We start from the raw sequence: 24,993 nt of genomic DNA, 5'->3' as shown, positions 1-24,993 counted from the left end.
CAATATTGCTTACAAAAACATTAAAAAGAACAGGCCCAAGAACCAAACCTTGAGGCACACCACCGGTAGCATCCCTTTCCTCAGTGCCATCTCCACTGACCACTACCCTCTGTTGCCTTCCACTCAACCCAGTATGTCACTTTGAGGCCCATACCAAGGGCACTCAGTTTATTTATTGAATGCCTGGGTGGAACACTCTCAAAGGCTTTGCTAAATACACTATATCTAGCATACTCTCTCCATCCAATTCTCTGGTCACCCAGTCAAATAAATTGATCAGATTTGTCTGACGAGATCTGCCTCTAGTGAATCCATGCTATGTGCATGTGTCTATGCTTCAGAAGATGGAATGCTTCTCCCATAGAAATACATTGGCCCATTTTGGGCTGGGGGAGGCTTATTTCTCTGAACTGCCAATCAAATAAGAACATAAGAACAGCCTTACTGGGTCAGATCAATGGTCCATCTAGCCCAGTATCCAGTCTTCACGGAGGCCAATCCAAGTCACAGGTACCTGGCAAAATCCCAAACAGTGGCAGCATTCCATGCTACCGATCCAGGGCAAGAAGTGGCTTCCTCCATGTCTGTCTCAACAGCAGACTATGGACTTTTCTTCTATTAACTTGTCCAAACTATTTTTAAAACTACAATGGTACCTTGGATTACGAGCATATTCCGTTCCAGGAGCATGCTCGTAATCCAAAATGCTCGTTTATCAAAGTGAGTCCCCCCCCCCCCCCCGATAACCGGCATCGCTCCCCCCCGCTCCAACCAGCACCCCCCCCCCCCCCGTGCGAACCGCCCCCCTGCCCGAACAACTTAAACTTCCCCCCCTCCCCCCCGTCTAGCGCAGGCACAGATCGTGTGCCTAGAAGATCTTCCGGCTTCTGCCTGCCTGCCTTGAGCATTCATCTGCGCATGCTCAAGGACTTCTAATTCTCCCTCTGACTTTAGTATATGCTTTAAGAGGGAGCTGAAATTGCTGTTGGTATATGAACAATCTGGCTTCAAGCTTTCAGCTTTTGGGAGGTCCTTCATGATAGGCTGGGCTATGCTCCCTGTTTGGGCCATAATCTCTTTTGAGATAATGTAGAGAACAGGGTCTTCCTTGGTTAAATATCATTATTCAACCACCCATGAATTGTCTTTTAATCCTACTAACCCTGGAGTCTTGTCTCCTAGAGCTTATCCCAATTTCTACAGGAATCCATATTATCAACAATATTTTCAATCATTTTAAAGAAGATTCCAACCCATTATCAAAAGATCATGAAGCAACAACATGCAAATCAAGCAAATTCACAACAACAAGGGCTGCAGAAGAAAAAGCAACAAATTTCTATAACTCCATCATCTTCAAAGAATCATCTGCAACTTTGACCAATATTCAGTGGATGAAAGGTTCTTCCAGATTGTGCATACTTGCAAATCCCATCACAATGGTTAAATGTGTTCCCATAATAGTGCAACAGTGTTACAATAATTTTTCACAAATGTCTTTTCAAAAGGCACCACTGGCTATACAAAAATATATTTATCAGCATCTGCCATTACTATAGTTTAAAGTAAATTCCCTCTTGCTAGCCTTTGCAATCAAAGAGGTGCCTATTTTGGAGAGAGACCAAGGTTATTACCTGAGATTCTTTTTTATTCCCAAGAAGGTGGGTGGACTACTTCCCATTCTAGATCTTCAGAGTCTAAATGTTTTAATAAAAAAAAGAAAAATTCAATACGAACACATTAACAACTCTCCTACCACTTCTTATTCAGAATGATTGGTTTATATTCTTGGATCTAAAGAATACTCATGAATATGTTCCAATTCACCAAGAGTATTGGAAATTTATTTTTCAATGACACACCACCAATATCAATGTTTTACCTTTCACCATCATCCAGAGTATTTATAAAGGTGGTTACTTTAGAAGCTTTATTCCCGTTTTGGACACCTGAAAACTGTCATTTAGATGTCTATATGCTGATTTTATGAAGGGAAGATTAGATTCTTACCTTGATAATCTTCTTTCTAGTAGAAGGGTACATTAGGCTTGACAAGTGGGTTTCTTTCGTTCACCTGCGAGGTTTGCAGAAGGCAACATCTACATTTTTCAATTCCGCCTTCTTGTGTCACTGGGCAGTGCCTCAGTTCCTCAGTTCGTACCAAAGCAATGGATAATCCCTAAGAAGGAGAAAGAACAAGGAGGGTGAAGGGAACTCCCTGGCAATTCAACAAGAACAATTAATTAAACCAATGTATACATATCATAAACAAAGGTGGAGCCAAACAAGTCACCTGAGTGAAATTAGTAGACATTTATGCAGCTCCTATAGCCTCTCCCAAAGGTTTTTCTATAGTGCTAACAGATAACTCTTCTTACTTGTTTAACAGAAGTACATTAAGCATCTTTTCTCATTTGGTCATTCACAGACAAGTATCTGGAAACACCCATATGTGTCTGAAGTAGAAAACAGGCTAACTTAACATCTGACAGGGGGGCCATCAAGCCTACTGTATCCTTCTACTAGAAAGAAGATTATCGAGGTAAGAACTTAATCTTCCCTTCTAGTGCAAAGGGTACAGTAGGCTTGACAATTGGGATGTACCAAAGCAGTCCATTGAGTCAAGGGCAGGGCAGATAAACCTGCTGCGAGCACTGAGGACCCAAAGGTGGTATCCATTTGTACTGCCACGTCCACTCTGTAAAATTTTATAAAAGTATGGAAGGTGGACCATATATGTGTTCTACAAATTTCCTTGGGCAGAAATAACTGGGATTCTGCCCATGATGAGGCCACGCCTCTGGTGGGATTCAAGGAAATAGGTGGCTGTTTACCACAGCTATTGTACACAGATGAAATAACCTTGCAAATCCCTCTGGAAATGGACACCTTTGAGACTTGCTTTCCCCGTTTGCTAAGGTTGGTCAACACAAAAAGATGCTCTGAAAGACAAAATTAATTTGTCACTTCAAGATAATGGAGAACAACTCTCCTCATATCAAGTAACACCAATAATTTGTCTTCTTTCTTTATGCTTGTAGCATGGAATGCCAGAGGCCAGACTTCCTGTTTATGTGGAAGACCAAGATCACTTTTGGTAGAAAGGAAGGCACAGTGCATAGACAAATCTGAGCAAGGGCTCCCTGCATGAGAGAGCCTGGAGCTCCTAAACTCTTCTTGCCATGGCACCAGTCATCAGGAAAACCATCTAGACCAGGGGTGGGCAAACTTTTTGACTTGTGGACCACTATGGATTCTTAAATTTGACAGAGGGGCCGGGTGATCTGGGGATGGGGGCCACCAGGGGAACAGACAATCTAGGTCACAATTACCTGGCAGAAACTCATTTAGTAGCAGATTTATGTTTTTACGAAGTGTCTGTAACATATATGGCTTTTTCCCTGAAGGACTGGGCGGCTGAAACCAGTTTAGAGGCCGCGTTAAAGTTTTGAGAATCTGGGCCTTTGATTCAGCTACTTTGTTTTTTAGACTCTTCAGATCTGAGCACTCATCCTGGGGATACTCATATTTCTCTACAGATTTGGGCTCTCCTCCAAGATTATGATAGTCCCCCTAGAGAATTGAGGCTATAGCCAAGATAGTGATACCTTCAGGTACCGTGAGATTTTCTCCAGAGTTGCTAGTCTTACCAATCTGTACAGGCTTTAAGACAAGAACTGCAATATTTATTGGGACTTAGGCAGGTTTAAAAGAAAAAAACAAACAAACTACCAAATATATTTCTTTGCTGCCCATGCTAGAGCCAAACTCATGATCCAGACAAAAAAGTCAGTATGATGAGAGTCAATAAAAGGGCTTCCCGTTTTACTGAGAAGTGGATAAAAAGAAAGGCTGAAAACTCCAAACACTGATATTTCACTGCTTTCAGCTTTTGGCTCTTCAAAATGGAATCTATGAGCTCCCTTCTAGTTGGCACCTATGAAGATCGGGCTTAATATAGGTGGTTCCATTACAGGTCAAACAAACCTGAACTTAATGTTCCAGTCAAATAAATGAGCTATCCCTCTCACCCTCCCCAGCCACTTGTGCAACGACCCTACCTTACCCTTTATAATGAGTTGAGTTGAGCCAAGACGGCCGAGACCGAAATGTCCCACTTCCACAGACTGTGCAGCGGGGACCCCACCACCCTGCTGCTCATTGCAAGGACCTTGCAAAGCCCAGTGACTCACTTCCTGGGGAGCGCATTGGACGCGGTTAGGTATTGGTCGCTGAGTACTCTCTTCTGATTGGTGCGTACCACTACGCAGGCTGGAGAGTTATAGGGCAATTCTTCTGGTTTCTGCCTTATTGTCTGTGCGTTTTAAAGCCATTTCAATTGTGTGAAACGGTATTGGGGATATTCCAGGTTACTGGCTGAAGTCGCTGCTGCTACAGAGGTGCCAGGCACCAGTGCAGCAAGAGAACACAGTGAGACACGATTCTGCAGTCTCGACTCTGCAGACATGGGCAAACTACGGCCGCCTCTGATGCTGCGGGCCGGATTAAAAACCTAAACGGGCCGGATATGGCCCGTAGTTTGCCCATGTCTACTCTAGACTGTAATATCCAACAGTGAGACATGCTGTAAGGATTCATACGGGGCATTACAGAGGACCCGTAAAACAACATTAAGATTCCATGTAGGGGATGGGAGAATGACACCACAATGTTCCCTTCAGTAATCTGGTTATGTCAGGATGGGAAGCTAAGGATCCTTTTCTCCACTCGAGCTCTATATGTTCTCCCTCCTCAATAAGGAATTTATTGATGACACACCCCATCAAAGCACTGATAAAACTTCTGCCAACCAAGTTGTCTTTGAATGTTCTGAACTCTATTATCTTAGACAGTTTATATGCCACAGATGTTCCGTCAAGCCTGAGGCAAAATCCTCAGCGCACAAAAGGTTGCACGTCATCACCAGAAATGAAATCAAAGTCCCAATTTGTTTCAGTTAGATGCCAGGCAGGAAAGCATGATATACCCAGCTGTGCTAGTACACTTGTTTTCAGATGTGCTGGTTACAGACAACCACGACAGAAATGATTGGGATGAAACCAGCTACTATGAGCAAATGAGAGTGGTAGAGTTCTGGTTGGGGGAAGGATGGTGGTAGGATATCTTTGGGTTCATGTGGGTGAGGCTTGGATTTGGGGAAGGGGATTATCGGGTCAGGGAGTTAGATGATCAGAGGAAGTTGGAAGCAGGGTGGGGGGATGGATATCAACATTGTGGGTGTCTACATTAGAGAGCTGCACGGGAATGGGGACGACGGGAATCCCGTGGGACCCGCGGGTTCCCCCTTCGGGTCCCGGGGTCCCGTGGGGACGCCCCCTAGGGTCGCGGGAATCCCGTGGGGACGCCCCATAGGGTCGCGGGGTTCCTGTGGGGCTGGATGTACTCAGTCGCGCGGCTCTTCTTCTCTCTACCTGCTCTGCTTGCAGCACAGAGCCGAACAGAAGTCTTCCCGACGTCAGCGCTGACGTCGGGAAGACTTCCGTTCGGCTCTGTGCTGCAGGCAGGGCAAGTAAGGAGAAGGAGAGTAGCCTCGCGGTTCAAGTGCGTGGCTACCAAGGGAGGGGGGCGGTCCTCCCCGGTTGCAGCACAGCCGGCCAGGTCCCCTTACTTTTGTGGCACTTCCCCGACCGACCGACAACAGCCCCGGTCCGACAATCCTCCCTGCCCTGTAGCCGCGAATCTAAATTACCTTCTTACAGCAGCTGTAAGAAGGTAATTTAGATTCGCGGTTAAGGGCAGGGAGGTTTGTCGGACCGGGGCTGTTGTCGGTCGGTCGGGGAAGCGCCACAAAAGTAAGGGGACCTGGCCAGCTGTGCTGCACCCGGGGTGGTAGAGAAGGAGGGGGGAGAAGGACGCTGAAATCACTGAAGACGAAGGGGTGGAGAAGGACTCTGAAAGCACTTGTGGAAGACAGAGGGGGGAGAAGGATGCTGAAAGCACATGGGGAAGACAAAGGGGTGGAGAAGGACATGGGGAAGACGGAGGGGGGAGAAGGACGCTGAAAGGCCATGGGGAAGACAGAGGAGGGAGAAGGACGCTGTAAGGACATGGGGAAGCAGAGGGGGGAGAAGGACACTGAAAGCACTGGAAGACAGAGGGGGGAGAAGGACGCTGAAAGAAAATGGGGAAGAGAGAGTGGGGAGAAGATGCTGGCAGGGAAGAAGACAGAGATGCCAGACTATGGGGGGAGCGGAGAGAAGAAGAATGGTGTCAGACCAATTTGGAAGGGGGAAGAAAGGGAGAGGCACAGTAACAGAGCAAATGGAAGATGCAGAAGGAAGAGAGACAGTGGATGGAAGGAATTGAATGAGAACATGAGGAAAGCAGAAACCAGGCAACAAAGGTAGGAAAATAATTCTATTTCTTTTTTTTTTTTTTTTGCTTCAGGATAAAGTAGTATATTAGTTGTGTTGATAAAAATTTATAAACATTAGAGGCTCTGGTAGAAACCCATTTACAAAGTATGTATTCTTCCCAATTAATATTTTCAAATTAATAAAGTCTTTTTGCTTATTTGTAAATGGGTTTCTACCAGAGCCTTTAATTCAGTAGCATAATTAAATGAAATAACTATTTCTGAAGTTTATAGGGACGGGCGGGGACGGAGGGGATTCCTCGCGGGGACGGGTGGGATTCCTCACAGGGACGGGTGGGGACTGGTGGGATTTCTGTCCCCGCGCAACTCTCTAGTCTACATTTTGTATGATTTATGGCTGAAACCTGTCTGTTTAAGATGGGGATTATTACAGGGCCTAACAGCAAACACATGCTCTTGCACAAATTTACACCTGCTCCAAAGCACTCTATGGAGGCAACTCAACAGCAGGGCACTCCCATTTAAGCACTCTGGGCCGTGTGGTACACGCCTTGGTTTAGTTACTGAATATAAGCACAACATGGTATCGACGCACTTAACATTTAGGAACCTATACTTATTGCCAGCCAAAGAGTTGACGCAACTGTGGGTGTCTAAGTGCATCAGAGATGTGCGAAACTTACAGTATTCTGTAAAAGCACGCATGATTTTGTCACCATGTGCGATTTTCCATGTGTCAGAGTTTGTTGTGTATATTTTGTGCCGCTAATTCCATGGAGGTTGAAGAAGTTGACGGAGTTCATACTTGATGAAGGGCAGAAGGATCAAAACACGACTGCATTGATGTTGTGAGCTGTGAAAGTACCGTCTTCAAGCTAAGTACTTTTACTTTTTTGATACTTTATGAAGAAGACTTTTTTTGTATTGGACCGATTGTTAATATCAAGTGTGGACTGATGATTATACTTCAGGCAGGTTGTCAAAGTTATGATGCATATAGCCACTAAGCACAATTCTATATATGGCCCATGCTTTTATAGAATTGCACTAAGTACCATTAGGATCGGCATTGATTGTTTAGGCACCATATATAGAATCAGGCCCTAAGAATTTCCCCCATAGATATGCAGTCCATCAGTTCCTTGGTGCTTACCATTGGCGTAGCAAGGGTGAATGGCGCCCCTCCCCCACCCTCTTCTCTGCCCCTCCACTGCTCCTTTCTGACCCCCCCCCTTGCTGTGCGCGGGCCCCTTCCCTGGTACCTCTTTAATTTTCCCGGCATGAGCAACATCGCAAACTTGCTGCCCACCATCATTGTCGGCTCTCTCTCTCCGAGGTCACTTCCTAGGCACGGGACCCGCAAGTGACGTCAGAGAGAGAGAGCCGACACTGACGCGGGCAGCAAGTTCGTGATGCTGCTCACGCTGGGAAAATTAAAGTGGTACGGGGAAGGGGCGCACACGCATGGCGGGGAAAGGGGGTGTTGTGAAAGAGGTGCCAGCACCCGTGGTGGACTGCTCCCCTCCCCCCCCTCACTACACCACTAGTGCTTACTAAAAATACTTTCTTGGTTCTGAAGTCTCAATTGCTTAAGAATATTTGCAGATTCTTATCTTAAAATTTCTCAAACAAAGTAAATAAAAATGCAGTTGCAAAAGCCGGTTTTCTAAACATTTCTTCATAGCATCCAGCATTCTCCTCACCGCTGGAGTTGGCCAGTTTTACTCTGGCATCATCTTGTTATGCCTAGCATACAAGTCATAATGCAATTGGAATGCGTTTACTCTGGCATCATCTTGTTATGCCTAGCATACAAGTCATAATGCAATTGGAATGCGACTCTTACAGTGTTTGTCTTGCTTACACCGGCTAGCCAATGCACACAATAGTATGAGCGAGTCAGGTGGCAGGTTGCTGGGATTGGCATTCAAAAAGGTAACACTTTTATCTTCAACTGGATTTATGCCTGGAATAGGCCCTTTTCCATAGCAACATAAACATGCAACAATCCAAACAGTAACAGAAAATCTGCTCACCAATTTTGTGATTTCATTTACACCCGATTAGCCGACATAGTTCCATTTTGCTAACCAAAGCATGATCATTCTTCGGGCATTTGGAAGCTCAGAGCACTCAATTAATGAAATCTGCAATGAAGAGAAACCATGTCATAAACGGACCATCCTGAAACAAACCAAGAAGAGAAAGCCTTGCCTTATTGTGGAAACAGAACAAACCAAAAGGCAAGAGAGATGTCCTTTCAACTGATAGTATCTTTATTTCTCAAATACTCGTCCCAACAAGGATCCAAGTTTTGGCATCTGAACATGCCTTCCTCAAGGGACACTAAAACCAATATACACATAGATAAGAATATGCATTTAAATATGCAATATACAATCTACACATATATTAAAATGCAATATACGCATATATTAAAAATATGCGTACGCAATATACACAAATTAAAATATGCATTTAAAACAAACATAAAACAACATAAGATAAAAATGCATGATTAAAACACAATAGGAGGAATATTTTCACAGCAATAAAATATAAAGATAACAGACATCAGAATCAATGGCATATTTTTTTTTTTAATGATCATTCTTATGACTTGTAAACAAGGCACGATCCCTTAACCTTATTTTATTTGCAGTGTCCTTTTTTTAAGAGCCACCTGTACAAATCAATTGAAGTACTAGTTTACAGCAATCACAGCTGGTTAATACACTAGCAGAATCTATTATGCCTATCCCTTTGTCTCTCTAAGAATTATAATGCCTCTGTATCACTCAATGGTGCAACCTCACCTTGAGTATTGTGTTCAATTTTGGACACCGTATCTCAAAAAAGATATAGTGGGATTAGAAAAGGTTCAAAGAAGAGCAACCAAGATGATAAAGGGAATGGAACTTCTCTTGTATGAAAAAAAGACTAAAAGAGGTTGGGGCTCTTCAGCTTGGGAAAAATAATGGAGATGTGATAGAAGTCTACAAAATCTTGAGTGGTATAGAACAGGTACAAGTGAATCGATTTTTGACTCCATCAGAAATTACAAAAACTAGGGGGACACTCAACGAAGTAACAGGGAAATACTTTTAAGACCAACAGGAAGAAATATTTTTTCACTCAAAAAATAATTAAGCTCTGGAACTCATTGTCAGAGGATGCAGTAACAGCGGTTAACATAGATGGGTTTAAAAAAAGGTTTGGACAAGTTCCTGGAAGAAAAGTCCATAGTCTTCTATTGAGACAGTCATGGGAGAAGCTACTGCTTGCCATGGATCAGTAGCATGTTGCCGCTACTTAGGTTTCTGCCAGGTACTTGTGACCTGGATTGGCTAACTTTGGGAACAAGATACTGGGCTAGATGGACTTTTGATCTGACCCAGTAAGGCTATTCTTAGGTTTATGTTCTCTATTGCAGTATCATCCAGGCCAAAGTAGTTCCCAAATTGTGTGATTGATGCAGTAAGCTTGCATTAGAACCATGCACTAATGCTTAATGCACAGCTTCCTAACACAAGCATAAACCAAAAATGAACTCCCAAACGCAGTAACCAAGTAGCATGAAAATAAGTATAATACAAGAAGTGTTCAGCTTTTGCATCCGTACAGATGTGAATGCTTGACACTACGGAAACAAGACTGGTGCTGGAGAAGGATTTTATGCGTGCCATGGACAGCCAGAATAACTAATCGATTCACTCAAAAGTCCACATGATGTGTTACAACTGTTGTATTTTGCTCACACCATTAGACGAGAGATCACTGGAGAAGGACATCGTGTTTTGGAAGATCGAAGGAACCAGGCATAGAGGGCAATCTGCAATCAGATGGCTGAACACACTAAAAACAACTATGGAGACAACGCTAGAGGACCTTACCAGACAAGCACAAATCGCTAGGACTCAAACACAAATCAATGGCACCTAACACACAAAAATATAAGAAATGCCATCTCCGGATCATTCTCCGCACACGCGGAGGCCCAGTCAGGTGTTCACCTGGTGTAATTTTAGTCACCCATATCCCTCTATGCCTCTCGTAAGGAGATGTGCGTCTAGTTTGCTTTTAAATCCTAGAACGGTGGATTCCGCAATAACCTCCTCTGGGAGAGCATTCCAGGTGTCCACCACTCGCGTGAAGCAGAACTTCCTGATGTTTGTCCTGGACTTGGCCCCCCTTAGCTTCAGTCCATGTCCTCTTGTCCGTGTCACATTGGACATTGCAAATAATTTTTTTTCCTGTTCTATTTTGTCGATTCCTTTCAGTATTTTGAAAGTCTCGATCATATCCCCTCACAGTCTCCTTTTCTCAAGGGAGAACAATCTCAGTCTCTTAAGTCGTTCCTTGTATTCCAAATTCTCCATACCTTTTTATTATCATCATTGCTCGTCTCTGCACCCTCTCCAGCAGTTTTATATCCTTCTTTAGGTTGGGAGACCAATGTTAGACACAGTATTCCAAGTGTGGTCTGACCATTGCCCTATAAAGCGGCATTATAACATTATAACCTGACTCCCCAATTTCCAGCCCAAGATACTCCTGAAAAACTATGTCTTTAATGACTCAAGTGGACCCCTGGCTCCCCCATCCCGTGATCCCCAAAACATCCCTAGTTTCTTGTGGGCACACTGGCCCGCCTACCCTCTGAACTCACAAATGACTTTGGTGGTCTAAGCAAGCCTCCTGGTCTCTCCAACCCCTGAATCTTCATGCTGGCATCATCTCTGCTCCTGCCTCCGTGTTGTGATCTTGGTGCTTGACCCCCCCCCCCTCCCACACACACACACACACAAGGTGCTTTTCTAAAATACCGTTGGAACTGATCATATCCTGACCTGGATATCTCAATTACAATTGCCACTTCCATTATTAACAGCTCCTGCCAAGATATATTGTACCCCCATGAAGTTGATCAGTTCCTCATCTTGTAAAACTCTACTACTAATTGCTCCTGACAAGTCAACTGGCCATGTTTACCTCCATGTAAAGGCCAGTTTGTTACCTCATTCCTATTTCCTTGTTAACTGCCTGCCAATTTATACTGTATGTATTTAAGCTATAGCTCGCTGACTCTGGTCAGCCTTACCTCTTATGTAAACCCGCTTAGAACTGAAAGGCTTTTGCGATATATAAATAAAAATGTATGTTACGTAAAACACAACTCTTTGAGTACTGTATGCTCTTCTGGTTCACTCATTTCAAAAGAAGTATAATGGAACCAGAAAAGGTTCTAATATAGGTCTATGACATCATGAATGGGCTGGATCAGGTAAATATGTACTTATTAGGGCCTGATTCTATAAACAGCATAAAAGATATCTACTGCATATCATTCAAAAAACAGGCGCTATTTATAGAATCACACCTAGCAGTGCCTCAATTGAGTTAGGCATTAGAGAATGACACGGTGGATGTTACCCGCGGCTAGTCGCGAGTAGCCGCAGGTAACCCACCAAAATGGTGGAGGGGGGAAAGATGCTCACCGCAGGTACGGGGACAAGGCCATCCACCGCCCCGTGGAGCGGTGAATGGCCTTGTCCCCGCAGTTAAGGGAGGGAACGCGCGCGATCACTGATCGCGCGCGGCCCCCCTCCCTCCTTCCTACCTTCCTACCCACCCGAATCTATTTATCTCCCTACCTCCCCCTTACCTTCGCGGTGTGTTTTAAGGTTTCAGACTTGTTGAAAGCCGCTGGAGTGTGCGTGCAGTCGCGTGCGTGTGTGGGCAGAAGCTTCTCCTCTGACGCAACTTCCGGAGGAAAGAGAGAGAGATCCAGGGTGCATCTCTCCCACCCCTTCCACTGCCACATCCAACATTTCTCCCTAACCATGCCTACATTTTGGGTAGATGCCTACATCGCACCTACTGAGATAGGTAGATACCCCAAAATTACATTTTTAAAATTGGTTTTTAATGGTGCTGCTCAATTAACAGTGCCAGTTAAACTTTAGGCAACTTTTATAGAATCAGGGCCATTACCTTTGGATAAAATACTAGAACTAGGGGACGTAAAACTAATGGAGAGAACTTTTTAAAAAGAGTCTAAGAAAACAGGAATTGTGCAGCAAAATTATGAAATTGTTTGCTAAAGAATGTGGCGAAAGCAGATTTCACGGTGGGGTTTAGAAAGGGTTTAGACAAGAGCCCTGGAAGAAAAGTTCATAAACCCTTATTAGCCATTTGGACTTTGACGAGTCACTGTTAATTGGAGGACTGATCTAGTCTTTGTGATTCTGCCAAGTACTGTAGCTAGACTGGCCACAGCCAAAGGCAGGTTGCTGGGCTGGATAGATCTTTGGTGTCATCCTTTATGCTCTCTTGTAACATGAGATCTGATCTTAATCCTCTATTTTTTCCCATACAAAAAAAAAAATATATATATATATCCCTTAAGAGAGACAATAAACAGTAACACATTAGCAAAGTAACAAACCCACCAATATTTGGCGAACATCCTTAAATTTGAAATTTTGGGGCTAGCCAGTGGGCAGTGCCTTACACTGCCATGTGCAGGGACCTGGGTCCGATCTTTCAGGTAACATGTCAGTCACAGCTGGATATGTTTTAAAGCAGTGTTTCTCAACTTCTACAAGCCAAATACCCCCTAAGTCTAACAAATATCAACCGAGTACCCCCACCCAAGCTCTGCCCCAGACCCACCCAAGTTCCATCCCTGACCCCACCCCATTATAAACATAGAAACATGATGGCAGATAAAGGCCAAATGGCCCATCTAGTCTGCCCATCTGCAGTAACCATTATCTCTTCCTCACCCTATTGGCTAAGGCTCATAACATTTGCATCTCCTCTTCCTATAGGCTAAGGCTCTTTACACATGCATTGTGAGGTCATAGAGCTGCCCATCTGCAGTAACCATTATCTCTTCCTCTCTCCGAGAGATCTCACGTGCCTATCCCAGGCTCTTTTGAATTCAATAGAAACAGAGAAACATGATGGCAAATTCTTCCATCCATTTTTCATATACACACAATATAATCTTAATACATAATGGCAACCACAAAACTAAAAACAAACAAACACAAAGCACACTGTACAGGGTATGTGGGCCGCATGTTGGGGGTATGCGGCATAGCTACCGCAGAGGATATTCCCTGCCCGCTTGAACATCGAAACCGCTTTGTCAACGTCGGGGATCCCTCCTTGTTGCCCCATCCACTGAAGCCACTGCCAGGGATTCCTGCCCTCCCCCCTCCTTAAACCTACCCATAGGGCTTCCCTCTGATGTCGGAGCTGATGTCAGAGGAAAGACTTCCAGTCAGCAGGGGGGGAAGTTCCCAGTTACCTCCTTTCTGCGCTCGCTCCTTCAGCGGCTTGTTAGTGGGGGGGGGGAGACACGCAGCCGGCAGCAATTCACACGTTGCACTTGGCTGACCCACAAGTCTTCCCTCTGACGTCAGAGAGAGGGTTTCCGAGTCAGCTATATGCAGCGTGTGAACCGCTGCTGGCTGCGCATCCCCCCCAACAAGCCGCAAGTAAGGAGACACAAACTTTCTGGGACAAAGGGAGAAAGGAGGGGGGAGAAGGAACGTGTTGGGGGATTGGAGGGGCACGATTCTGGGACAATGGCTGGAAGGGGAAGGGGGCATAAACAGGGCCGGATTTAGATGAAAAGAGGCCCTAGGCTATTCCACTTATGAGGCCCTTTCACCTCCTATTTTTAAGTTTGTAAATTACATGAGAGATAATAAAATACATCATTACTGTGATATATATCAATATGTTAAATGAAACATGTTGTTATTGGTACTAACCTTTATAAAAAATGTGACACGGATCTTGAGGCCCTAGGCTGAAACCTAGTTAGCCTATAGGAAAATCCGGTCCTGGGCACAAATGACTCAGAAGGAAGGGATATGCGATGAACATGGGACACAGAAGTGAGGGAGAAAGGGAACACTAACTTGGGACATAGGAGGGAGGGAATAGAATAGGACAATTGTTGGGCATGAGTGCGTGAGAGGGAAAGAGATAGTGCACATGGGAAAGGAAAACCGGGCATAGAGAGAGGAGTGAGGTAGAGATGCATGGGGAATAGAAGGATGAGAGAGAGAAATGGATATGATGGTGGAGAGGGAACAGAGGAACAGATTGAAGGGGATGCAAGGGGGAGGAATGTTGGACATAGTGGTGGAGGGAGAGATGTGGCATTGTGCTGGAGAGGGGTGATAGAAGGAGAAATGGGCATGGGGCTGGTAGGCAGTGGTGAAAAAGGCTGCACATGATCCGGGGGATGAGAGAGGGAGAAATGTTGGATGTGGCAGTAGAAGGGGTGGGAGAGATGCACCCTGGATCTCTCTCTCTCTTTCTTTCCTCACTCCCTTTGCAGCAAAGGAAGGAATGAGAGAAGGGTAGTGAGAGAGAGAGAGAGAGGGAAACATGTTGCCAATGGGGATGAAGAAGAGAGGAAGAAAAGTTGAACTCATGGAGGGAAAGAGAGATGTTGGTTGGGGAACAGAATGAGGTCTGGAGGAAAGGAAGTATGCAGGAGGCAGAAAGAAAGAAATTCTGGATGCACAGTCAGAAGGAAGTGCAACCAGAGACTCATGAAAACACCAAACAGCAAAGGTAGGAAAAATGATTTTATTTTCAATTTAGTGATCGAAATGTGTGAGTTCTTTTTTTTATTATTATTTATTTATATTTTTTTTACAAGTTGATAAACAATACTTGAAAGGGAATAAACAATTGAAAAAATAAATAAATCGAATTATAAAATAATTTCATATTAGTAACTAAAGTCAAAGTCTACAATATGAGGAGAGAGAGTCCAAGGGAAGTTGGTTTTCAGGAAATAATTCAAAATTAAATTACAGAGTCCAGTTGAAGTCAATTAATTAATGGCCTGTTTGGGAGATTCCATGGAAGTCACTGAAGTTCTTTTAGTTGCTTTACCCTCAAGGAAAAAATTCAACTGATCAGGTTCATGGTTCATAAAAAATATATGTTACTCTGATAAGTAATGCAGCATTTACAAGGAAAGCGTAACTGAAAGGTTGCTCCCTATACTCAAGGCAGACTGATGACAAGCCAGAAATTTCTTACGTCTGGTTTGCGGCCACTTCGATACATCAGGAAAAATTGAAATTTTGAATCCACGAAATTTCACATTTTCAGTCCTATAAAACAGACGAAGAATTGCTTCCTTATCTTGAAGAAAACCAAAAGTTACCAATAAAGTGGTTCTAGTGACTATTTCTTCTTGAGATGTCTCCAACATACCAGTGAGATCCAAATTTTCTGGTAATGTTTCTCCTTTTTCTTTATCCTCTTTAGGAAGATTCAAGTAATATAACTTCTGTAACGGTGGCATATTATTTTCAGGAAATTTCAAAACTGAGTTTAAGAAAGAATGAAAGGGAGACCCCATAGACATCATATATCTCGATTTCCAAAAAGCCTTCGACAAGGTACCTCATGAGCGCCTACTGAGGAAACTGTGGAGCCACGGAGTGGTAGGGGACATGCACAGATGGATCAGGAATTGGCTGGCGGACAGGAAACAGAAGGTAGGAGTAAAAGGACACTACTCGGACTGGAAAGGGGTCACAAGTGGGGTCCCACAGGGGTCAGTGTTGGGACAACTGCTGTTCAATATATTCATAAATGACCTGGAAACAGAGACAAAGTGCGAAGTTATAAAATTTGCAGACGACACAAAACTCTCCAGTAGAGTCAGAACTGTTGAGGAATGCAAAGAATTACAAGGAGACCTGAACAAACTGAGTGTATGAGCAAAAAGTTGGCAGATGAGCTTCAATGTAGAGAAATGTAAAATCTTGCATGTGTGGAGGGGAACCCAATGTACAGCTATACGATGGGAGGGAGGGTACTGGGGGAAGGCAGCCTAGAAAAGGACTTGGGAGTATTGGTGGATAAAACAATGAAGCCGGCGGCGCAATGTGCAGCAGCCTCAAAGAAAGCGAACAGAATGTTGGGCATAATCAAAAAGGGTATCACTACCAGAACGAAGGAAGTTATTCTACCACTGTATCGAGCGATGGTGCACCCACATCTGGAGTACTGTGTCCAATACTGGTCGCCGTACCTTAAGAAGGATATGGCGATACTCGAGAGGGTCCAGAGAAGAGCGACTAGGATGGTAAAGGGCATGGAAAACCTTTCATATGCTGAAAGGTTGGAGAAGCTGGGGCTCTTTACCTTGGAAAAGCGGAGACTTAGAGGGAACATGATAGAGACTTATAAAATCATGAAAGGCATAGAGAAGGTGGAGAAGGACAGATTCTTCAGACTAAAAGGGCCAACAAAAACAAGAGGGCATTCAGAAAAATTGAAGGGAGACAGATTCAAAACGAACGCTAGGAAGTTCTTCACTCAGAGTGTGGTGGACACCTGGAATGCGCTCCCAGAGGAGGTGATAGGGCAGAGTACAATATTGGGCTTCAAAAAGGGATTGGATGACTTCCTGAAGGAGAAGGGGATTGAAGGGTACAGATAGAGGGTAACTATACAGGTACTAAATGAATAGGGACGGACCTGGGGGGGCCATAAGAACATAAGAACTGCCATCTCCGGATCAGACCTTCGGTCCATCAAGTCCGGCGATCCGCACACGCGGAGGCCCCGCCAGGTGTACACCTGGCGTAATTTATAGTCCACCATATCTTTATATGCCTCTCTTAGGGAGATATGCATCTAGTTTGCTCTTGAAGCCCAGGATGGTCGATTCCGCAATAATCTCCTCTGGGAGGGCATTCCAGGCGTCAACCACTCTCTGAGTGAAGCAGAACTTCCTGACATTAGTCCTGAACCTGTCCCCCCTTAGCTTCATTACATGTCCTCTAGTCCGTGTCAAATTGGACAATGTAAATAATCTTCTCTGCTCTATTTTGTCGATTCCTTTCAGTATTTTGAAGGTCTCGATCATATCCCCACGCAGTCTCCTTTTCTCAAGGGAGAACAATCCTAGTGTTATAAGTCTATCCTCGTATTCCAGTTTCTCCATACCCTTCACCAGTTTTGTTGCTCGTCTCTGCACCCTCTCCAGCAGTTTTATATCCTTCTTTAGGTAGGGAGACCAATGTTGGACGCAGTATTCCAAGTGTGGTCTGACCATTGCCCTATAAAGCGGCATTATAACTTTCTCCGATCTACTCGAGATTCCTTTCTTTATCATGCCCAACATTCTATTTGCCTTCTTTGCCGCTGCCGCGCATTGTGCCGACGGCTTCAGGGTCCTATCTATCAGTACACCCAGGTCCTTTTCTTGTTCACTCTTCCCCAGAGTTGCACCTGACATTGTATACTCGTATTCCTTATTCTTATTGTCCGCGGGAGCGGACTGCTGGGCACGATGGACCCCTGGTCTGACCCGGCAGAGGCAATACTTATGTTCTTATGCTCTTATGAAATAAATCGCTAGGTGATTGAAATTTAGAGACAGGAAAATTTAAGTCTCAAGTTCAAACTTCTGTTTGCATTCTCCAAATTTTCTATTTTCCTAGTGAGCAAACACTTTTCCTTCAGTTGTAAGTTAGTAGAAACCTTCACTTCTGCCATTGATTTCTCTAACTTGTCCATTCTATCACACTGTTGTTGGAATTTTTCTTCAAAAGTTTTGAATTGAGTGCTAGCATTTTGTACTGAGGCAACAAACTGGGAGCATACCTTGTGTAGCCACTCCAGATCGCCTCCATATCAATCACCGCAGGTCTTATCAGGGGAGCAGGGAGATATTCCGGGAGACTCCCCAATTGGTTTCGCCTCCTCCTTCCCTGCTTCACTCCAGGTTTCAGTTCCTCCGGACTCCAATGTCGGCTGTAAGGAGGTCGGCAAGCTGTAGATCATATCCGGGGGTCAGGGGTGAGACTTGCTACGCCGATGGAGACATCAGCTCCGGCGCTTCCTGCACTGTTGAAGGCATCCCCGACATCGTCCCAGGACGCGGAGGAACTCCAGGCCTCAATGGGCTAAGCGATACCTCGCCCTCCAAGACCGAGGTCTGCCCACCTCGGTCAGCGGATACACCCGCTCCAGCCGGAACGGCATAAGATGTTATATCCGCTTGTTGCGTCAGGGAAGTGGAAGAGGAGGCAGGAAGAACACTCCTCTGCTTACCCCTGCGCTTAGGCATAAGAAAAGGTAAAATTCCTGTTGGAAAATGTGAAATAGCCGGTAAAGTGCAGGAGCCACTTGAAAACGTGACTCACTCCGTTGCCATCTTGGATCTCTCTCCGAAATGGGCGAGTTCTGAGAATTTATATCAGTCTATATTTTGCACTATATTTGTCTATTTTTCTATAGTTGTTACTGAGGTGACATTGCTGACCCGGAAACCTTCAGAGGGAAGCTCTCTTTGGCCTGATACAAGTTGTACAGTGAGCGTTAACAGGAAATCTGAGCAACTATAGCCTGGATGCACTAAAATCGTCAAAACCGTATGGGTCGCTGTGGGGCCGATTAACTGTCTGATTTTAAAACGACGATTGATGTGCACGTGAGTTTGCATGTAAATTAGTTCTGCGGAGGTCTGCCATAATTCCACCCCATCAGTCGTTGGAACGACGAGTTTGACCCATGCCCAGAGCTGGCAGGGGAAGTCTGAACAGCTGAGCAACAGAGGAAGCCCCGAAGCAGCCTCCTGTCACTCAGTTGTTTGGGACAGAAAGACTTTTTTTTTAAATGGGCACAGATGTTGTGCGTGTATTGTGGACTTGCTTGGTACTTTAATGGTATCAACATTATTATAGTAGTAAGATGAGGAGGTGGGGATAGGGGAAATATTGCAATAATAAAATTTGAAGGTTCTTATTTTTACTTGGCTTCGAGGCTGGTATGTGAGACGTATCATCTGTCTGCCAACTATCTTGTTATGTAGCTGATAAAGATATTTAAGCATAAAATTTGAGGGATGGAGTATCGGATATATCTTACCCAGAGAAGAAGGGCTTGGACAGGGAGAAATTTAAAAATTGTACTTCTGTACCTTTGGTTGGTATGCAAAAGAAAAGTATATATCATGCCATTTGTTTTCCGATGTTAACAAAAATGAATTACATTAATATTTATAGCTATGTATATCCTTTGAGAGCATTTGGCCCTATAAACCCAGAAAGAAAGAAAGTCTTCCTGTGCACATTACACTGCAAACCTGCAGCCCTTACAGTACCATTTGGTTTGTGGCTCTGTTGCTATCTTTTTTTATCTGTATTCTTACCCTGCATTGTTTAATGCAACAGAGGGGGGGGGGGGTTTCCCCTCATTTGTAACATTTTCTTGGAGAAAACTGTGTGCATTTTTAGATGCATTTCACTCAAGTGAAACAGCCTGTTAGGGCGGGTCCATTTGTTTGGACACATTTCCGCAAACATGCCTAAGTGTTACTATTAAGAGGCAAGAGGATCATGGAGCAAAAGTCAGCGGGATGGCCCTAATGTAAGGCTCCATCACCAAAAGAGATGCAGGAAGGTTTCATTGAAGACTAATTTTCTTTCCAGCTTGCTTTTAATGGGTTTGTGCTCTGATTGTGGTGTTTTGGGCCAGGTGGCACATCCTTAAAACACCATTTGTCTTGTGGACCTTTGTATTTGATCTCTACTGTTGTTATGGTATGACTAGTTATTTTCCTATTCTGGTAAGAGTGGATAGCATAGCTCAGTGGTCTCAAACTCAAACCCTTTGCGGGGCCACATTTTGGACTTGTAGGTACTTGGAGGGCCGCAGAAAAAATAGTTAATGTCTTATTAAAGAAATGACAATTTTGCATGAGGTTATTAAACTCTTTATAGTTTATAAAACTTTCCTTTAACAGTTAAAAGGAAAGATATATAAACTATAAAGAGTTTTACCTCATGCAAAATTGTCATTTCTTTAATAAGACATTAACTATTTTTTCTGCGGCCCTCCAAGTGCTCTATTTTTTCTGCAGCCCTCACATTTAAAGTTTAATATCTTTTCTTTCTCAAAACTGGCACATTTCAATCACTAAATTGAAAATAAAATCATTTTCCTACCTTTGTTTGGTAATTTCATCAGTCTCTGACTATGCATCCAATATTTCTTCTCTTCTTTCAGCCTCCTGTATGCTTCCTCTCCTCCAGACCTCATTCCCTCCCCAAACTTTTTCTTTCTTTCTCTATGTCTGTCTTTCTTTGATTCCGTGTCCCATTTTTTGCATTGTTTCTGGCTCCCTGTCCCCCCCCAACCTTCTTTCTTTCTTTCTTTCTTCCTTCCTGCCCTCCCCCACGCCACCGCTGCTGGGAAATAGGCTGCTGCCGCTGCCGCCATCGGGAACAGGCCGAGATCTCCCTCTTTCTCTTTTCCACGGGGCCAACCAACTCTCGCCGCCCAACGTCAATTCTAACGTCGGAAAGGACGTTCCGGGCAGCCAGGCGATTGGCTAGCCAGAACGTCCTCTCGACGTCAGAATTGACATCGGGTGGCGAGAGTTGGTCGGCCCCGAAGAGAAGCAGGGAGATCAAATAACACGGTGTACATTACACACAGTCTTCCTGTGCACATTGGCCACCGTGAGAGCGTGCTACTGTGCCTGATGGACCATTGGTCTGACCCAGTAAGGCTATTCTTATGTTCTTATTTAATGGATTTTTTTTCCATTTTAATGTTTGTTAATTAGTTTTGAACTTTTATTAGAAAAGACAATGTATCAAATTTTAAATAAACATTAACAAACAAGCAGAAGTCAGCGCCACAGGGATCTGCAACCCTGAAGGAAGGAATATAGAGAAGCCTTGACATGGCGGTGGAATATTAAACATGCTGATTAGAGACCCTAACTCTGACGGCAGAAGAAAATTAAGTTGCAGCCAACCTCTGCTGGCAAAAGAAATTGAGAGAAGCTATCGATGTAGTTAAGAACGCTGCAGATGGTGCAAAATAAAAGAGAGTTATAACCTCTGGGGTCCGACCCCATCATAAGAAGAGAGGAAGAGCAAAGAAAAATACAGGCTGGGTTGGAGATCCAGATTCCAGCCCCCAAAGATAGAAGAAAAGGACTGTTGCCATGGCAAAAAAACCAACAAACAAACTTGTGATGGGTCAATGGGGAATCATCCTCCATTGGCAGATAAGGAGAGGTGTTGAAGTGAGAGAGGAGGTGGAAAAGGGAAAGGGAGGGAGAGAAAGAGATGAAAGAATGGAAATTTGGCAGTGGTATCGGAGTTTGACAATTCACGCAGACAGGAAAGGTAGGTTTTCTTTGTTGGGGAGGGTTCATGCAGGGTGTACTGAAACATTACACCAAAGCAGTGGTCTCAAAGTCACCGCCCGGGGGCCACATGCGGCCCGCCAGGTACTATGTCGAGACCCTCGGTATGTTTATCCTAATCACAAAAGTAAAATAAAACAGTTTCTTGATCATATGTCTCTTTAGCTATAAATGACAACATTATTATTAAGACTTGGCCAAAAGGAAAGATTTATAAACTATAAAGAGTTTTACCTCATACAAAGTTGTCATTTCTTTAATAAGACATTAACTATTTTTTTCTGAGGCCCTCCAAGTACCTACAAATACAAAATGTGGCCCTGCAAAGGGTTTGAGTTTGAGACTAGAGAGTTGCACGGGGACAGAAATCCCACCCGTCCCCGTCAGGATCCTCTCCATCTCCACCCTTCCCCGTCAGGATCCTCTCCGTCCCCACCCATCCCCGCAAGGAATTAACTCCATCTCCGCCCGTCCCCATAAAAAGCAGCAATTACTTCTGACAAGATCATCAATTCCACAGTTTCTTTTGTGTTTGCGCTGCTGTTTTCCTTGTGGAATCTCTTTGGTGGAACCCTTTTTTTGTTTTCTGTTCAGGTAATTAACTTATAAACCCCCTCTTTTACTAAGGCTGACGTGTCCATTATATTATATGGACGAACCCTGCTTCCAAAGCCTTCCATCCCCGTGGGAGTCCCGTGGGCCAGAGGGGGGTCCCCGTGGGAGTCCCGTGGGCCAGAGGGGGGATTCCCGCAGGACCCGCGGGATTCCCGCGATCCCCGTTCCCATGCAGACCTCTATTTGAGACCGCTGCTCTAAAGGGCAGGATGCTCCCTGTCTTCTCTGCTGGCTAACAGCAAATCCTGTCAGGCTACACCTGAGGCTTCTGCTATCTGCAAGGTTCATTTCTTTTTCCAGCTGCTCTTGCTCAATACTGTGCAACCCCACTTCCCAGTAATTCTTCGATTATACAGGAGCCAGATACAAACTTACTGCTCCTGAGTTTCAAACCACGTGAAGGCAGTAGACATTTTGGAAGAAGGGTTCTGAAATCTCAGTCTAGCTCTTCTAACTTATTTCTTGAGCAAGTGGCAGCTGCATTAGTTACCTTCAACAGCTAATCAAAAAAATGCATACTTCCCCCTCCGTATTTGCGGTTTCGGTTATTCCCAAATTTACGTCACAGGACATCGCTGCTCCCAGCGATGCACAGAGAAAATTGATCCTCTACGCCTTGCACAGAAAGAATCGATCCTCTCAGTGCTGTACAGAGAAAATCGCGGCACTTTCTTCACAGGAACAGATAATGTTATTCGCGGTTTTGTGTCTTTTCTTGGGCTTTTTACAGAAAAACCGCAAACATATGTAAAGTTATTCACGGTTTTTCTGTATTCGCAGCCATGCTGATCACCTTATTTCTGCGAATACGGAGGGGGGGGGAAGTGTAGTTACCTTTGAAAACTAATTTTAAAAAAAGCGTGAAATTAGTCCTATCTAACTCATGGTTGGCACTCCCATTGTGCTTTTTTTGCTAAATATTTGTATATTTTTCATTTCTCACTCTGTAAATGTTCATGCACAATGCTAAACAAAACAGCAGCATTAAAAGAAAAAAAAAAAAATGCACTTAACACTAGTTCAAAACCCAAGAAATGCATTTATAAAATAGGTATCTGATTCTTGGATAGGAGAGATTTCCCTTTAATTTTACGCTGTAAATGTTTCCCAGAACTTCACATGTAGCAAAGACTTTGTGCAAAATGGATATGAAAAGATGTTTACTAAAGGGAACAAGATAAAACATTTGAAACTCGTGTATTAAAAAAATTATTTACATTGCTTATTCTTTGTTTGCAGAAGATATGTACAAGGTTCTTTCAGGAGACAATGTCAGTCTCTAGGGTAAAGAGAAGTAAAAACCAGTTCCTTGTGGTGCTATTTCTCCATTTTTGCTCCCCCATAAATATAAAGAGGGTGTTTTCAAAGCCTTTTCTTTTTCTGCAGCCAGCAAAAGCATTCTTGAAAACTTCATTGGCTACCGTTTGAAGCAAGGGTCATCTTCAAATTCGCCTGCCTCTGCTTCAAAACCCTAACTGGCTCAGCCCCGATATACTTGTCACGCCACTTCATCTTCCCAGGCTCTAACCGTACACGCAATGCCCACCTGTTTGCCTACCCCTCCCCAAAAGGATGCATCTACAAAAGATTCTTCGATAAAACCCTCTCTTTCCAAGCTGGCAAATGGAATGACTGCTTGACCACCCTCATCTCTCTTGCCCCAACTTATCTATCCTTCAGGAAATCTCTCAAATCATACCTCTTTGATAAATTCCTCTAACTCCCGCCCTCCCAACCAAACTACTAATCTCAACCTCGCCTCCCTCCCTACCCTTCCTCCCCCTCTTCCCCGGTTATTGTTCCTTTCCCCTTTCTGCACCCCCCCTTGCAACAGGTATTGGATCATTTTGTAATGGCCACTGGTTTATACCATACACTTGATAACTAATTCTCTGTACCTTCATTGCATATGTACAGTTCTCATCTCCTGTAAACTGCTCTGAACTGTTTTGTGGTATTGCGGTATACAAAAATAAAGTTATTATTATTATTATTTACAGACATATTTTTGGATTTTTTGAAAATATGCATATTTTTTCCTGAAAAGTTTTCCCCCCAAATCTGGGCACCATATTTAGAATCTAGGAGGAAAGTTTTCAGGAAAAAATATGCATATTGCTGCAAAAAAACAAAATGGTATAAATGCTGGTACCCAGGTTGGGAACGCTGACCCAAGTAGGCCATAACTATGTGCGTAATTTTGCGGCATGGCCATGCTCCCTTTTGAGCTTTGCTTTATTTATTTATTTAATTCGTTTTCTATCCCCTGGTCCCTGAAGAGCTCAGAATGGGGTGCAGATTTACCGTTTATCTCAAAATGCGCCCTAAATCGAACATTCAAGGGTCTTATGGGATACTGAAAGGTCCCCAACACATCACACAAACACCAACAGATTGAAAAAAAAAGAGACAGAAAAAATTTGTGGAGAAAAAGCCTCAGTTAAGCTTCATATGGCCAAAAAAAAAATAAAAATCCACTTATGTGTCTTCACTCAGTCAAAAACAATGGTGAAAAAATGAGGCAGAGTAGCAGCCCCCCAAAAAACACCTCACATCCAGCTTGCCAAAATCTCACATACAAACATTGTGTGAAAAAAAGATTGCAGTCCACGAGGCCCGGGTAGCGGGGCTTATGAGTAAGCATGATTGGAGACAGCTGGGACTTCGTGGACAGCTAAGTTTTTCCTTTTCTCCTTGCAAATTAGGAACCTAACTGTCAATTAAGTCCAATTAATGCCAATTGTGTGGTATTAAGTATAGTGGAGTAGTGAGGGAGGTTGGCGCCCGGGGGCGATGGCACCCCGCATCACTGCGCCATGCA

The 24,993-nt window shown here is 44.0% G+C and overlaps 1 protein-coding gene across 5 annotated transcripts in view; it reads right to left on the bottom strand.

Annotated features, from left to right (window-relative positions):
• The window catches only part of TC2N (tandem C2 domains, nuclear), a 137,316-nt gene that overhangs the window by 99,180 nt on the left and 13,143 nt on the right, over positions 1-24,993 (bottom strand). For 4 of the 5 annotated variants that reach the window (XM_033951812.1, XM_033951809.1, XM_033951811.1 and 1 more), the window contains exons 2-3: positions 8,374-8,484; positions 1,635-1,697 (exon numbers count right to left, since the gene is read on the bottom strand). The gene's annotated coding sequence lies outside the window, so the exon portion shown is untranslated. Of the gene's footprint in view, positions 1-1,634; positions 1,698-8,373; positions 8,504-24,993 lie in introns of those variants that run through there. The other variant, XM_033951807.1, reaches the window with a different exon arrangement.

This window comes from Geotrypetes seraphini, chromosome 7 (assembly GCF_902459505.1).
Source record: "Geotrypetes seraphini chromosome 7, aGeoSer1.1, whole genome shotgun sequence".
NCBI lineage: Eukaryota > Metazoa > Chordata > Amphibia > Gymnophiona > Dermophiidae > Geotrypetes > Geotrypetes seraphini.
Note: the sequence above shows the minus strand (reverse complement) of the source record. Positions and strands in the feature narration are given on the sequence as shown.